Source organism: Trachypithecus francoisi, unplaced genomic scaffold (genome assembly GCF_009764315.1).
Source record: "Trachypithecus francoisi isolate TF-2019V2 unplaced genomic scaffold, Tfra_2.0 Lachesis_group6, whole genome shotgun sequence".
NCBI classification, from domain to species: Eukaryota; Metazoa; Chordata; class Mammalia; order Primates; family Cercopithecidae; genus Trachypithecus; species Trachypithecus francoisi.
The window spans coordinates 69,972,103-69,986,066 of NW_022681471.1; the positions used below are offsets into that span (position 1 = coordinate 69,972,103).

Consider the following 13,964-nt stretch of genomic DNA (forward strand, 5'->3'; position numbering starts at 1 on the left):
TCCCCCACCCCCCCACAAAAAACAAACAACAACAAAAAAAAACCATGAATTTTCTATGGGAATGAATATACCTTAATAAAGAAAATCAAGCAATACAATGGGCTATAATGACAGACTAAAAAAAACACATGATTATTTTAATGGATACAGAAAAAGTATTTAACAAAATTGAATTATCAACTCATGATCTTAATTCTGAGCAATCTAGTAATCGTAGGAATTTTCTTAAACTGATAAGAATATCTACAAAAAACCTATAGCTAACATCATACTTAATGAAATACTGAACGCTTCCCCCTAGCCACACTAACATCAGAGACTTGGCAATGTGTGCTCCAAACACTCCCCTTTAACTTCTTACTGCAAGTCTTAGCCAATGCAGTATTTCAAGAAGACATAAAAGGCAAGCAGATTGGAAAGGAAGAAATTAAACTATCAGTATTCACATGTAAATAGTAAACTATACAGACACCACTGTATATAGAAAATGCCAAGAAATATGCATAAAAGTTCCTATAATTAATAAGTGAGTTTAGCAAAGTTGCAGGATACAAGATCAACATACCAAAAGTGACTTTCAGATGCATATACACCTATTTGCTGTTCACATCAGTGTGTTCTCTCTATAAAAGATGAAGCTATTAATATTCCCACTCTGCCCTTCCTACTCACTTCCTCTTTTGTCCCCATACACCGTCTACTACATTTTTACCTTTATATTATCAAGGTAAAAATTGTTACCTTTACCTTTACATTTACATTGTCCCAATTGTCAACATTTTTAATCACTGTGTTGTCCAGGTGCGGTTTATTAAATTGAAAAACAATAAATGCCATTACATTTTTTAAAAATGATTTTATTTCTATATACTAGTAATGAATGAAAATTTAAAAACCACTACCATTTACAACAGTAGAAAATGTATAAAATATTTGGTATAAATATAAAATATATCCAGGATCTATATGCTGAAAGTAGAAAAAAATCAAGACCAAAATAAATATACAGCTATATCATGTTTGTGGCCTAAAGACAAAATATTGTGAGGATGTAAATTTTCTTCAAATTCATCTATAGATCTAATTCAATCTCAATAGATATACTAGCAGAATTTTTTATAGAAAGCAACAATTCTGAAATTTATGGAAAAGCAAAGTAGTAATCAACACGATTTTTGAGATGGATGAAGTTGTACACACTATCTAATTTTAAGACTTCCTATAAAGTAATTAGGAAAATGTAGTATTTGTGAATGGATAACAATGGAACAGAATAGGCAGCCCAGATTTAGACCCAAACAAATATAATCAATTGATTTTTTGACAAAAGTGCAAAAGCAATGCAATAAAAAAAGAAACAATCTTTTCAACAAATGGTACTAGAACAATTAGATAACCATATTTTAAAAATTGAACCTTGACCCATAGCTAAACTTTATACAACCTTTATTCAAAAAGGATAATAGATAGAAATGTAAAACTTAAAACTACAAAATTTCTGGATGAAAATATGATATAATCTTCATGACACTGGGTTAGACAAGTGTTCTTACATTGCACATCAAAAGTAAAAAAATTGATAAAGTGAATCGTATCAAAATTAAAATTTTTGCTCTAAAAAAGGCAGCGTTCAAAGAATGAAAAGACAAGTCACAGACTAGGAAAATCTATTTCCAAATAATGTATCTGACAAAGGACTTGTACCAATATATTTAAAAAAATATAAAAACAGTGAGAAAAGGAACAATCCAATAAAAAGAGGAGCAAAAGATCTGAACAGACACTTTGCAAGAATATACCATCTTTAACTGTAAGATCATCATAAGGTTTGAGGTGATATCCTGATTTGATCATTATACAATGTACACACGTACTGAAACATCACATTGTATCCCATAAACAATTATGTGTCAATTATAAACAAATAAAAGATAATACCATATATCATTAGGGACTTACAATTCTAACAATGATTAAAATTTAAATGAATATATATACACATATATAATACAAAATTACTAAATACTGGTAAAGATACAAAGCTACTGGAACTCTCACATATTTGGAATTGGAATGTAAAATGCTAGGGAAACTTTAGAAAACAGTCTGGCACTCATTCCCACTCCAAAGCATTTACCCTATAAAAATGAGCATTTATGTCATACAAAACTTACACCTGAAAGTTTATAGCAAATTTATTCATATTCACCAAAACTAGAAACATCTTACAAGTTCATCAGTTAGTGAATGGATAATAAAACTGTGGTACATCCACACAATGAAGTACTACTCAGTGATAAAAAGGAATGAAATAAGTATCCACAAAACATGGGAGAATCTTGACTGCATTTTACTAAGTGAAAGAAGCCAGACCAAAAGGGCTACATATTGCATGATTCCACTTATATGACCTTCTGGAAAAGGCAAAACCATAGACATGAAGAACAAATTGATCGTTTCCAGAGACTGAGTATGGGGCAAAGGGTTGAATACAAAAAGAGCCACCAAGAGAAATTATTAAAGTGACAGAACTTCTGTGTATGGTACTAGTGCAGAAGATACATGACTGTGCATTTGTCAAAACCCATAGAACCATACACTAAAAAGAATGAATTTTACTGTGTGTAAATTATACAAATTTTAAAGAAATAAAGGTATATTTTTACCTATTAAATTAGCAGAGATTTACAAAAATAGAAAGGCCATGTTTTGATGAATGTATGGAGGGATATTCACATTTATACACTACTGGTGGGAATGTAATTTGCACAACTGTATTGAGGAAAACTCAACATCACCTGTCAGATGCTCTACTAAATGCTCTCATCATCCAAACCAAATAATTTTAATTCTGGAACCTTATTCTAAATAAATAATTACAGATGTGCATAAAGGTTAATGTACAATGATGTTCTTCATTACATTTAAATTTTATAAGCAAACTTGATAATAATCAAAATGTCCAATAACATGATATCATCTAAATAAACTTTGTTAATCCATAAGATACTCTGTAGCACTTAATATTGTATTTTTCAAAGAATGATAACATGGAAATATGCTTGTGAATTTTCAAATGAAAAAATTAGATAATAAAATGGTATATACAATATGATGTCAATTTTGTTATAAAACTGTGTTATATACATAATTTTTTAAAAGACTGAAAGGACATACACCTGAATATTACAAATTATTGTTTTCTGACTTATAAAATTATACATATTATTTAGTTTTTAATGCATACTTTGCACTTTATTTTTTAACAATGATCACCTGTTACTTTTATCATGAAGGAAAACATTTTTTTTTTTACTTTTAAAAAACAAGCCCAGCCCAATCTAGCCAAGCCCATGATCTTTTCAGTTGCTGTCTTCACTCAAAATGCCACACTGTTGTCCACTGGGTGCTTACTGTCCTCTTGCTCCTTTAGGTACTGCACTCACTGGTGATAAACATCTGCCAAAATGAGAGTGCAAGTGGCAGCATCCCTCCAAGCGCATTAAATCTTTCAGTTAAACTGGCCTAGTAAGCCATAGGCTGATACTGGGATCAATCTCCATGACCCATATAGGGAATCAATGTTTTGAAAAGCTATAATGCCCACCTAATGTAACTGGGAGTTTCCCCTCTTCTAAATCTCTTCTATGAAATAATATTTTGCAACCCTTCTCCAAAGCAACTCTAGATATTCCATCATGCCCTGGGGAACGACAAATAGTAGGTCCAAGGATAGACTTTCCATTGTACTATTTCCTGATGCCAGATGTGGTGTCTGGATATGCCTGGAGCCATTCTGTCCACTGTCCCAGTCTCATCTCACCTATCCAATTTTTTAAGCTGGCTATTTAGTACTACTTGTACTATCTCCTGTGTACTTGATCCCTTAAGGGGAGTCACAGACCCCTTGTCACAGAATCAAAGAATTCCTCTAAGTTACAAATCTTGTTTTGGGTTGTTTCTAAATTGGGTCAAGAGAAACCGCCACAAAGGCAGCTTGACATGAGAATAGTGGCTGGCAATGACTCTCACAGTAGCAACAGAGGTATTACAGTGCAACACCTTCTCTTTAATCCACATTAAAAAGGTATGGATTTATGAAGTAAGTCTCACTGCCTGCTTCAAAGGATTACTTCAAATCCACTGAAGTAACAGATTTATGGCATCTCTCATTTTCTCCTTCCTTCCCTCCCTCCATTCCTAAGGGCAGTAAGTTCACTCCTAACTTCATTTACAAACATCAGAGATCTCAGGTTTGCCTCATTCATGTAAGCTTCTAAGTCCAATCTCCACTAAATTATGTCAAGCATTTGTAACTCCATTGTGGAATTTCATAGCCTCCTTCTCTTTCCTCTCTATTTTTAAAATCTTTAAAAATATTTATTTCAGTAATTTTTGGGGTACAAGTGGTTTTTGGTTGCATGGATGAATTGTATAGTGGTGAAGTCTGAGATTTTAGTGTACCCATGGTACTGGTATAAAAGTAGACACATAGACCAATGGAACAGAATAGAGAACCCAGAAATACAGCCAACTACTTACAACCAACTGATCGTTAACAAAGCACACAAAAATATAAACTGGGGAAACGACATCCTACTTAATAAATGGTGCTGGGAAAAGTAGATAGCCCACATGTAGAAGAATGAAACTGAATCCATCTCTCTTACCTTACACAAAAATCAACTCAAGATAGAATAATGACTTAAATCTCAGACCTGAAACCATAACATTTCTACAGTATAACCATGAAAAACTTTTCTGGACATTGGCCTAGGCAAAGAATTCACGACTAAGACCCCAAAAGCAAATGCATCTGCCTCTCTTTTTATATCCAAGGGCAACATGAATGTAACTCGCAACACTCTCTAAGGTTTCATTCACTCATTCACAATAAAACTTCCAGATGGGGGCTTGTTGGAGACAAATGTCTTAGGATGACAGAAAGCAAAAAAGACCTATTGAAACTCATCAAAGTGGGGAAAGAAATGGAGGAAGGTCAGTGAAAGCAAGAAATTCCCTAGGATGACTCCAGAAAAGAAAAATGAGGCAAGAGCCAGGATAAGGTGACAGAAGGTGTGAGCAAAGGTCTCCTGAGGATTCATTAGGAATGTATTTGATTCAGGCATGGTGGCTAACGCCTGTAATCCCAGCACTTTGAGAGGCCAAGGCAGGCAGATCACTTGAGGTCAGAAGTTCGAGACCAGCCTGGCCAACATGGTGAAACCCCGTCTCTACTAAAAATACAAAAATTAGCTTGGTGTGGTGGCACGTGCTTGTAGTCCCAGCTATTCAAAAGGTGAGGCAGTAGAACTGCTTTAACTCAGGAGGCAGAGGTTGCAGTGAGCCAAGATGCCAAGATGGCACAACTGCACTCCAGCTTGGGCGACAGAGAAAGACTCCATCTCCCCCTGCAAAAAAGGAAGGTATTTGAAATGCACAAGAATTTCCACTTTCCCTATACACTATCCTGCCCATCCTCAAGAGAGACAAAAACTAACCAGGACTCCTGATACTGTTTTTGTTCATATCTGTATATCCTAAAACAAGGACATGTCTGATGACCAAATCAAAAGGGGGACCTGGGATGGGGAAAGCCCTCCTACTGGTATTTAATGACCAGTTGAGACATCAGGCACAAATCCTGGGGCTGGAGTTCGCAGAGTTGCTGGCCTTGGCTACATCTCCAATGACTGACATGAGATCAGGTAAGGTATGGGCATCAGAGTAATCAATTTGAGTATTTCTCAACTCCAGCCATAACTATGACAAATTCAACCTCAATCTTAGCATTCATGCCTCTCTGAGTCTTAAGTGATGGGAAGAAAGTGCAAATGAAAGAGGGTGACTCCCAAAGGCATATATGTGGGGAAGAAAAGTGCCAGTGGAAGGAGAAAGTTATGGCATTTGTTTGATCTCATCAGTGATATGACTTACTTATAAGGCTTAAGGAAAAAGTAAACAAATATAAGCACAAGGATTGAGGTTACTTTCAAATCAGCTGACTACTCTCCTTCTATGAAGCTGGGTCATTTATTGCTGAAATCCAAACCCATCTCTGGTGGCCTATATTCCAGCAGTGGGGGGTCCACAACATTACTGAAGGCCTAACAGAGCAAGTACTCTATCATGTTTCAAGAATTTTTTTTTCCGTAAACATGGGGAGCTGTATGGGAAGTAACTGTTCATATATACATATCCGTGAGTATAATAACTTCTGAAATGCGACAAGAGAAAAGAGAAATCTAAACATGCATTTGAAAATAGCAACCTGTGGTCTGGAGAGGATCTTAATAGTGATCCCTTTGTTGAATGATGCTTTGTGAAGCTGAGATGAAGAGAGGTTGTAGTCGTCCCCTGCTACTTCTTTCCTTTTCCTCTCCCTCACATGAAGTCTTCTACCAGCTCCTCCTGAGTAATAAATATAAAGCAGCCCCTACAAGAGGGGATGGGTTGTCTGAGGGCCTGATCACTTTAACACAGTGGTTCTTAAACTTCTTTTGGAATATTGAGTCATTTGGAGAATATAAAAGACATGAATCCTCTCCCCAGTAAAATGTACTCAAAAGAAAAATGTCTGCATGCCATGTCAGAGGTTTTACAGACTTTCTTCTCCTAAGCTTTACCTTCCAAGTCCTTAAGGCCATCTCTCTGCCTCAATTGTCAGCCGTCTTCCATAATAGCACAGGGAAATTCTACAATATGGACCACTAAACTGGATGTATTCTGACCCCACAATGGCTTTTAGGAAGTAGTTGTTACTTATCTATTGATGTGAACTTTCTTTTGTCTACCCTTTATCCTAAAAAGCTGAATTAATAGGACTGTGTCTTGCTCTGGTTAATCAATGTGTGTACTATGACTGGCTTTTTGTTGTTGTTGTTGTTGCTTTTTAAGAGCAGCACTAGCTCACTTTTCAACTCAGAGGCTCTGAAGCCAAAGTACATTATGGAACATGGCCAACAATGCTTGTAACATGTAACTAACTTAGGTCAAGATCAAGGAAAAATTTAGATCCTAAATAAATCTTTTTATGCTACTTCAAGCTGACTAGCCTGCAGCCCTTTGAAAGAGTTAGGAGACGGCCACAAGATTCCAGCAGTGCTAAGGGCTAACAGCTCCCCTAGCTGTTCTCACCAGGAATTGTTGCTCATTCTCGCACTCCTGAAGTGTGACAGACCCAAAAGAGGTGAATAGATAGTATATAGCGAGGTATCAGTCATACAGCAAATACTCAATAAAAGAAGGAATCACCTGGATCCCACCACTCTTCTAAGGCTCATCTACTATCCCACTACAGCCTTTCTTCTCTAGTATTTGCACAGTTATCATGTGCCAACCTCCAAGTCATTCCTCACAGTCACTGAAGCATTTTGTACCTGGTCCAGTGTTCATTCTAAGCCTAGCTTCTACTGTAATCCTGGGTTACAATAACAGTCATGTAAATTATCATCTGACATCCTAGCTTCACAGGTATCTTCACTACTCCCGTTTTGAAATCTAACACTCCAAAGTATACTCTGATTACAGGTCCTATCACTCCAGTTTTCCAATTACTCAGCATTCACCTTGTTCACATTAAAGCCTCTTTTTGGCCCAGACTGAGGCCACCCCTGTTCTTACTTCCTTCCATGTCCAGGTTGGATTTTTTTTTTTTTTTGAAACAAAGTCTTGCTCTGTTACCCAGGCTGGAGTACAGTGGATGGGATCTTGGCTCACTGCAACCTCCGCCTCCCGGGTTCAAGTGATTCTCCTGTCTCAGCCTCTCGAGTAGCTGGGATTACAGGCATGGGCTACCATGCCTAGCTAATTTTTGCATTTTTAGTAGAGACAGGGTTTCACCATGTTGGTCAGGCTGGTCTTGAACTCCTGACCTCAGGTTATCTGCCCACCTTGGCCTTCCAAAGTGCTGGGATTACAGGCGTGGGCCACCATGGCTGGCCTTAGTTTGGATTCTTAAATCCATTTCTGTGTAACTCCTCTCTTGCTAGCTGTCCACCCCTCAATCAATCAAGGCAACCAAATACTGCTTAAGTGTATTTAAGTGACAATGCCCCAAAACCACTTCATATTTTCCTGAGCTTCTCACCCAGTTTCAAACTCGTTTCTTACTTTGATATACCATAAGCTCTCCTGTTAATGGTCTCACTCCAGTGTTTTGGCCTGAATATTCCTTAAAGACTCTGGTTCATATTTAGTCTTTCTGTTCCAGCAGGTTTTGTCGCCATATTCCTGTTCCTGGTCAGCTTCCTCCCCATCACCCACCTCTACAATTACAAATCTTCACCACCCTTGCCAAGTCCTCTTCCTTACTCCTATCCCTATCTCTGTGCTCCAGCAAAAAGGTAGTTCCACTTACCTAAGGCTAACCCTCTACCTGCACGTGTTCTAGAGCCATAGATTTCACCCTTCCAGCTTCACCTGCATCATCTTTCAAGATCATCTTCCATCCATTATCATCTCTCTCTTTCTCACATCTACAGTGACGCCCTTCTCAATTCCTTCTGCCCCATGATCTGCAAACACACTCAATTTTTTTCTCATGTTAAATGATTCACTGTAAGGCCCTGGATAAGTGGTTTTAACTTGTATTCTGGTTGTTACATCTACAACCAGAAAAGCTTCTCACAAAATAATGATTAAGTACAATAAATAAGATAAAGAAAATATGAACCTGGTGAGAGGTGAACAGGAGAGTGGAGGCTTACCTGTCAGTGCAGGTAAGGGGATAGCTGGGGTAAGGTTGAAAGGGGAAAACTTTAAATATCAGCCACAGGAGCAAACCTCACACTGTGAGGATGAGGTTTCTGTTCAGACAATGAGCACTCTGGTCCAACCCAGGGAGCAACTAGCAGCAATTACAGTAGCAGCAGCAGCTATGCAACATCAGCAAGTAGCTAAGACTAAAATGCAGGCATAGAAATGAAGTATTTCATAGAAAACAGAATAGCAAATATGACATATGAGGCACTTGTGCTGCTACCCCCCCTTCTCCCACCCTCAGCAGACTTCACTAAATAGTTATAAATGTCTTTCACACTGAGATAAGACCTGGTTTCAGAATCTTTTTATAAAACAATCAGGGCAGGCATTATCAATCAATTAGAGATGGTACTTGAGATGAAGTGTATTTGCTATCATTGCACTACACAGAAAAGTCCTCAACAAAAGAATTAGAAGACAGGAATAAGCTTCAGGAGTAAGCATTCTGAAGAGAGCTTGGACGTTGTTGGCAACTGGCGGGGACAAGCTGAGCCCATGGAGATCACAGAGCAGGCGCCCAATTAATGTCTGTTGATGATTCATTTTTTCATTCAACAAACATTTAATGAGGCCTACAATGTGCACCGGATTAGGCACTGCGAATACAAAGATGAGTAAGGCACTGTCCTTGCCCTTAAGGAATTTAAGGTCTGGTAGACGACAGCCATAGACACGGACAATGATAATACAACCTGCTAAGTGCTAGGACACTTAGCAGGTTGTATTATATCCATCCGAGTAGGATTTCTTCAGAGGAGCACCATTCCAGGTTGCTGCTGGATCCATGAAGTCCTCCCAGGCACCAGGATCTGCTGTTGTTTTTGTCACAGTTGGGCGTCCCAAGATCTAACAATAATAGTTGTAATTACTGTATAGAGTGCCTATGACAAACACTTTACAAATATCTTCATGGAAACTCTGAAAATTAATAGTTACATTAGAGGAGGAAACTGAAGGTCAATGAGTTTAAGTCACACAGCCAGCAAGCAGTTGAATCAGTTTTCAAATCCAGTTTTGACAAAGTCTAATGCATTTTTGTGTTCAGGATAACCTTTATGCAGGTGTAATACAACAACTTTTCAACAGTTTTCTATTTGGAACTAAGAGCAAAGGGAACAGATTAGTGACTAGTGCATGGAGTGATTAATCTGGTTTCCCACTCTATCTGGCAGAGAAATAAAAGGTGAAATAACCTCACACTTACATACCATTGAAAACTTTGAAGTCAGTTACTGTTCTACTTTCTCAACCCTAACATCATCACTGATCATTCAAAATATAAGTACCTCTAGTCAAATCTCTTCTTTTAATACTTGTCATAGTCAACACCATTATTAGCAACAACAGTTGATACAGCATTTAGCATATTCCAGGCCTGTTCTAAGCAATGTACATAATTAGTCCCTTTAAGTACTTTTTACCCCCATCATTGAAAATAATATTATTCCTATTTTACGTAAGAGAAAACAGAGTCCTAGGGAAGTGAAGGATCACATTCAAGACCACACTGGTAAGTTTGACAGCAGATTTGAGCCCAGGCTACATAGTCCCAAGACCCAAACTCTCACTTTACATAGCTCTGCTGCACTACTCAGGTCCTCCTTTCCCAACTCCTGATGGCAAGTTATACAAGGCCCCCTGAAAAACCCAGTCCTACTTACATAAAATCTCCTCTGGTCTAACCATATGACCAGAATCTAACCATTCTGGTCATAGAAAGCCATTCTCCAAATCCCAAATATCAATACTCGGAGCCTTAATTGGAAAATTTCCCAAAGAACATTGAGTTTAGCATATACCTTTGAAAAAAGAGAAAATAAACACTGGATATGTTTAGGTTTTTAATTATTGATTTTTTTTTTACTTGCAGATATAGCCATAAATGTTTTAAGATCCATAAGCAAACTAAAGCAATTATGCCAATAATGACTAAGGCCACTGCTTCCTCAATTGAGTCTTTGATATAAAAGCCTTCACTTTTGGTTAATTACAAAAACAAAAACAAAACCAAAAACAAAAAAACTTTGGGAGGTATGTGTCAGTGAGAGTAGGCCTGCTACTGATGAGAAGGACCAGCAACTTAGCAACACCATAAAATGTCTGCTGCAATTCAGGTGTCTAGGTGTCTCCCTGAGAATCAACATTTCATATACAGCTGTTCCCAGAAAACAATCTTGCACAACCTGTACAGTCAAGTTATGATCTAAAAGGAGTTAATTGCAACATTCATACAAAGAATATGACAGTATTTTTCATCAAGGTCTTTTTCTATAAGTTTTTCTATACTTTTCCTATAAGTTCTATTATATCTATAGTCATGTGCTGCCTAACAATGTTTAGGTCAATGATGAACCTCATATATGACAGTTGTCCCACAAAATCATATCATATTTTTACTGTACCTTTTCTACATTTATATATATTTAGGTACACAAATACTTACCATTCTGTTATAATTGCCTACAGTATTCAGTACAGTCATATGCTGTACAGGTTTGTAGCCTAGGAGCAATAGAGTGCCATATAGCCTAGGTGTGTAATAGGTTATACCATTTAGAGAGGTTTGTGTTAATATACTCTATGATGTTCACAGGACAAAATCACCTAAAAATACATTTCTCAAAACATATCCCCGTTGCTAAGCAATGCATGACTAAATTTGTATAACTTCCTAAGAGATTATCCCCTCTTTGCCACTCCCACTCCTTTCAGCCCTACATCATTTCTCATCTTAGCCACTGTAGTATCCTTCTAACTCATCTCCCTGTCCAGATTTGAAAACATTCCTGAACACACCCCACACTACTGCTAGTGATCATCTAAAAGCACCCCGTTCTGAAAACACTTATAATGAAATCCAAATCCCATGGCATACCATATAAAGTCCTGGCCTACATATTCAACCTAATTTAGAGAACTATTTGTAGTTCCCCAAACTCATACTACTTCCAATGTCCATGCTTTTGCTCGGAAAGCCTTTCTCTGTTTTTCACCTAGTCAAAAGGTGACTTTACTTCTTTAAAGACTCAACTCACATACCAGGTGCTCTGAGCTCTATCATCTCCAGACTCTGTAAAATGATTTCTCTTTGAACCCCAGAGTATCTTGTACATACCTCCATTGTAGAGCATACCATACTGTTGTAATTCCATGTGTACATAGACGTTGATCTCTCTCACTAGACTGAGAACTCCTTGAGGACGGGGACGGTGTCTAATTCATCTCCATATCCCCATTACCCAGCACAGTGCCTGGCAGCTCAGATGACATTAGAGAGGAGAGATGCTGAATATGCAGGAGAATAAAGCAATGTTCTTGAATAGTGGTACAATACAAATATGCTGAATGAATTGAAGCTATAGAAAAACATTTGGCTCAATATTGTAAAGAGGTCTCAAAAGAAGGGACAAGCTAACTCAAGGAGGAGTCCCCAGTTACCAAGTAAACTTACTCAGAAGTTAAAAGACCATTTGTTGGGTATGTTATCCAGGGACTTGAACTGGGGTTAGCTTAAAATAATCTATTTGGGATAGGAGACTTTTAAGGTCCTCCCATCCTGGAGCTTCTAAATCTATGATCTGTGCCATAGTCAAGAGAGCCATCATTCTGAGAGTCTATGTCACAGAGTGAACGGTGACTCCCACAGTTGTGGACAAAAGCTAAAAGCAGACCACAAACTTATAACTCATTTGGTCGGGTGTGGTAGTCGACACCTGTAATCCCAGTACTTTGGGTGGCTGAGGTGGGCAGATCACTTGAGTCCAGGAGTTTAAGACCAGCCTGGACAACATGGGAAAACCCCATCTCTATGAAAAATACAAAAATTAGCCAGGCATGGTGACATGTACCTGTAATCCCAGCTACCCAGGAGGTGGAGGTGGAAGGATCATCTGAGCACAGGGAGGCGGAGGCTGTAGTGAGCTGGGATTGTACCATGGCACTCCAGCCTGAGCAACAGAGTGAGACCTTGTCTTAAAACGATACAAAAACAAACAAAAAACTCCTTGTCCTCTGTTGACCCTGCTCCCAATTGACTTTTGAAGCTGGTGCAGGAAGTGTTTTTAAGGCCAACAAGAAGGACCTCATGACCCTAACTATATCCTCTACAAGCTGCTACCTAATGTTTTAAATTCCCCCTTAAAACCTTTGGTGCCTTTCATTCATGTTTGCTAAAATGCCACTTAATCTAATATGTTGAGCTAGTATCAATTAACTTTACACTACATAGTAGATACAAGGAACACACCATCCGTTCCCATACCCTGTGAGATCTAATCCAACCCTCTTCCCTTAACACAAATCTAAGAACACCCACCAAATGTCTAGATTTTAAACTCTGGTACTCAGTTTCTTGAAGTGCAAAATACAGAAGTTGTATTGAATAATTCCCCACATCCCTTCTTCTCATGATATTCTAAAGAGCTTCTGAGCCTGTTTTCCACCTATAAATTAGACACATTGGTGAACCTGTTCTTATTCCTAACCAAACTGTTACAAGGGTCTAATAAAACCATGTTTGTAAAAAGCTTCTAGAAACAATAAAGTACAAAAATACAATAATTACCTAAAAATAAAAATAAAAAGGTTGGGCTCGGTGGCTCACCCCTATAATCCCAGGACTTTGGGAGGCTTAGGTGGAATGACTGCTTGAGCCCAGGAGTTCAAGACCAACCTGGCCAACACAGACAGATGGAAAGGAAAGGAAAAAGGAAAGGAAAGGACAGGACAGGACAGGACAGGGGGAGAAGGGAGGGAGGAAGGGAGGGAGGAAGGGAGAGAGGAAGGGAGGGAGGAAGGAAGAAAGGAAGAAAGAACGAATTGCTATGCAAATTTAGGAGAATTAAGCTATGTGTTGGGGAGTGTGGCCTGCTTAGAAAACCCACTCTACCTCTCTAACATGCCTCAGAGGGTTGGTGTGATGATTAAATGGGAACATGTAAAGCAGCACACTCATTTGCCAATCGAGATCTTCACAAAATCTCAGGAATAAAAGTGACCTTCAAGTGCATGTAATCCAACTCATTCCACCCCAAGGAGATTCTGAAGTTCAATTCCCAGTGTTCATACAAGCCTCTAAGTGTCACTTCCAAGAATCATCTTTGGAGAGTCCATAAAACTGCTTCTCTATTAATTAGAACTGCCTTCAAAAGCAGCAAAAGACAACTGTCCCTGACCCAATAAGAGATCTGAAAACAGACAGA

At 38.2% G+C, this 13,964-nt stretch overlaps 1 long non-coding RNA gene across 5 annotated transcripts in view; it reads right to left on the reverse strand.

Moving 5' to 3' along the window:
- Positions 1-1,429: 1,429 nt before the first annotated feature.
- Positions 1,430-13,964, reverse strand: part of LOC117078279 — an 86,342-nt gene continuing 73,807 nt past the window's right edge. For all 5 annotated transcript variants that reach the window (XR_004434966.1, XR_004434965.1, XR_004434964.1 and 2 more), the window contains exon 6: positions 1,430-6,436. This is a non-coding gene — a long non-coding RNA (uncharacterized LOC117078279). The remainder of the gene's footprint in view (positions 6,437-13,964) is intronic.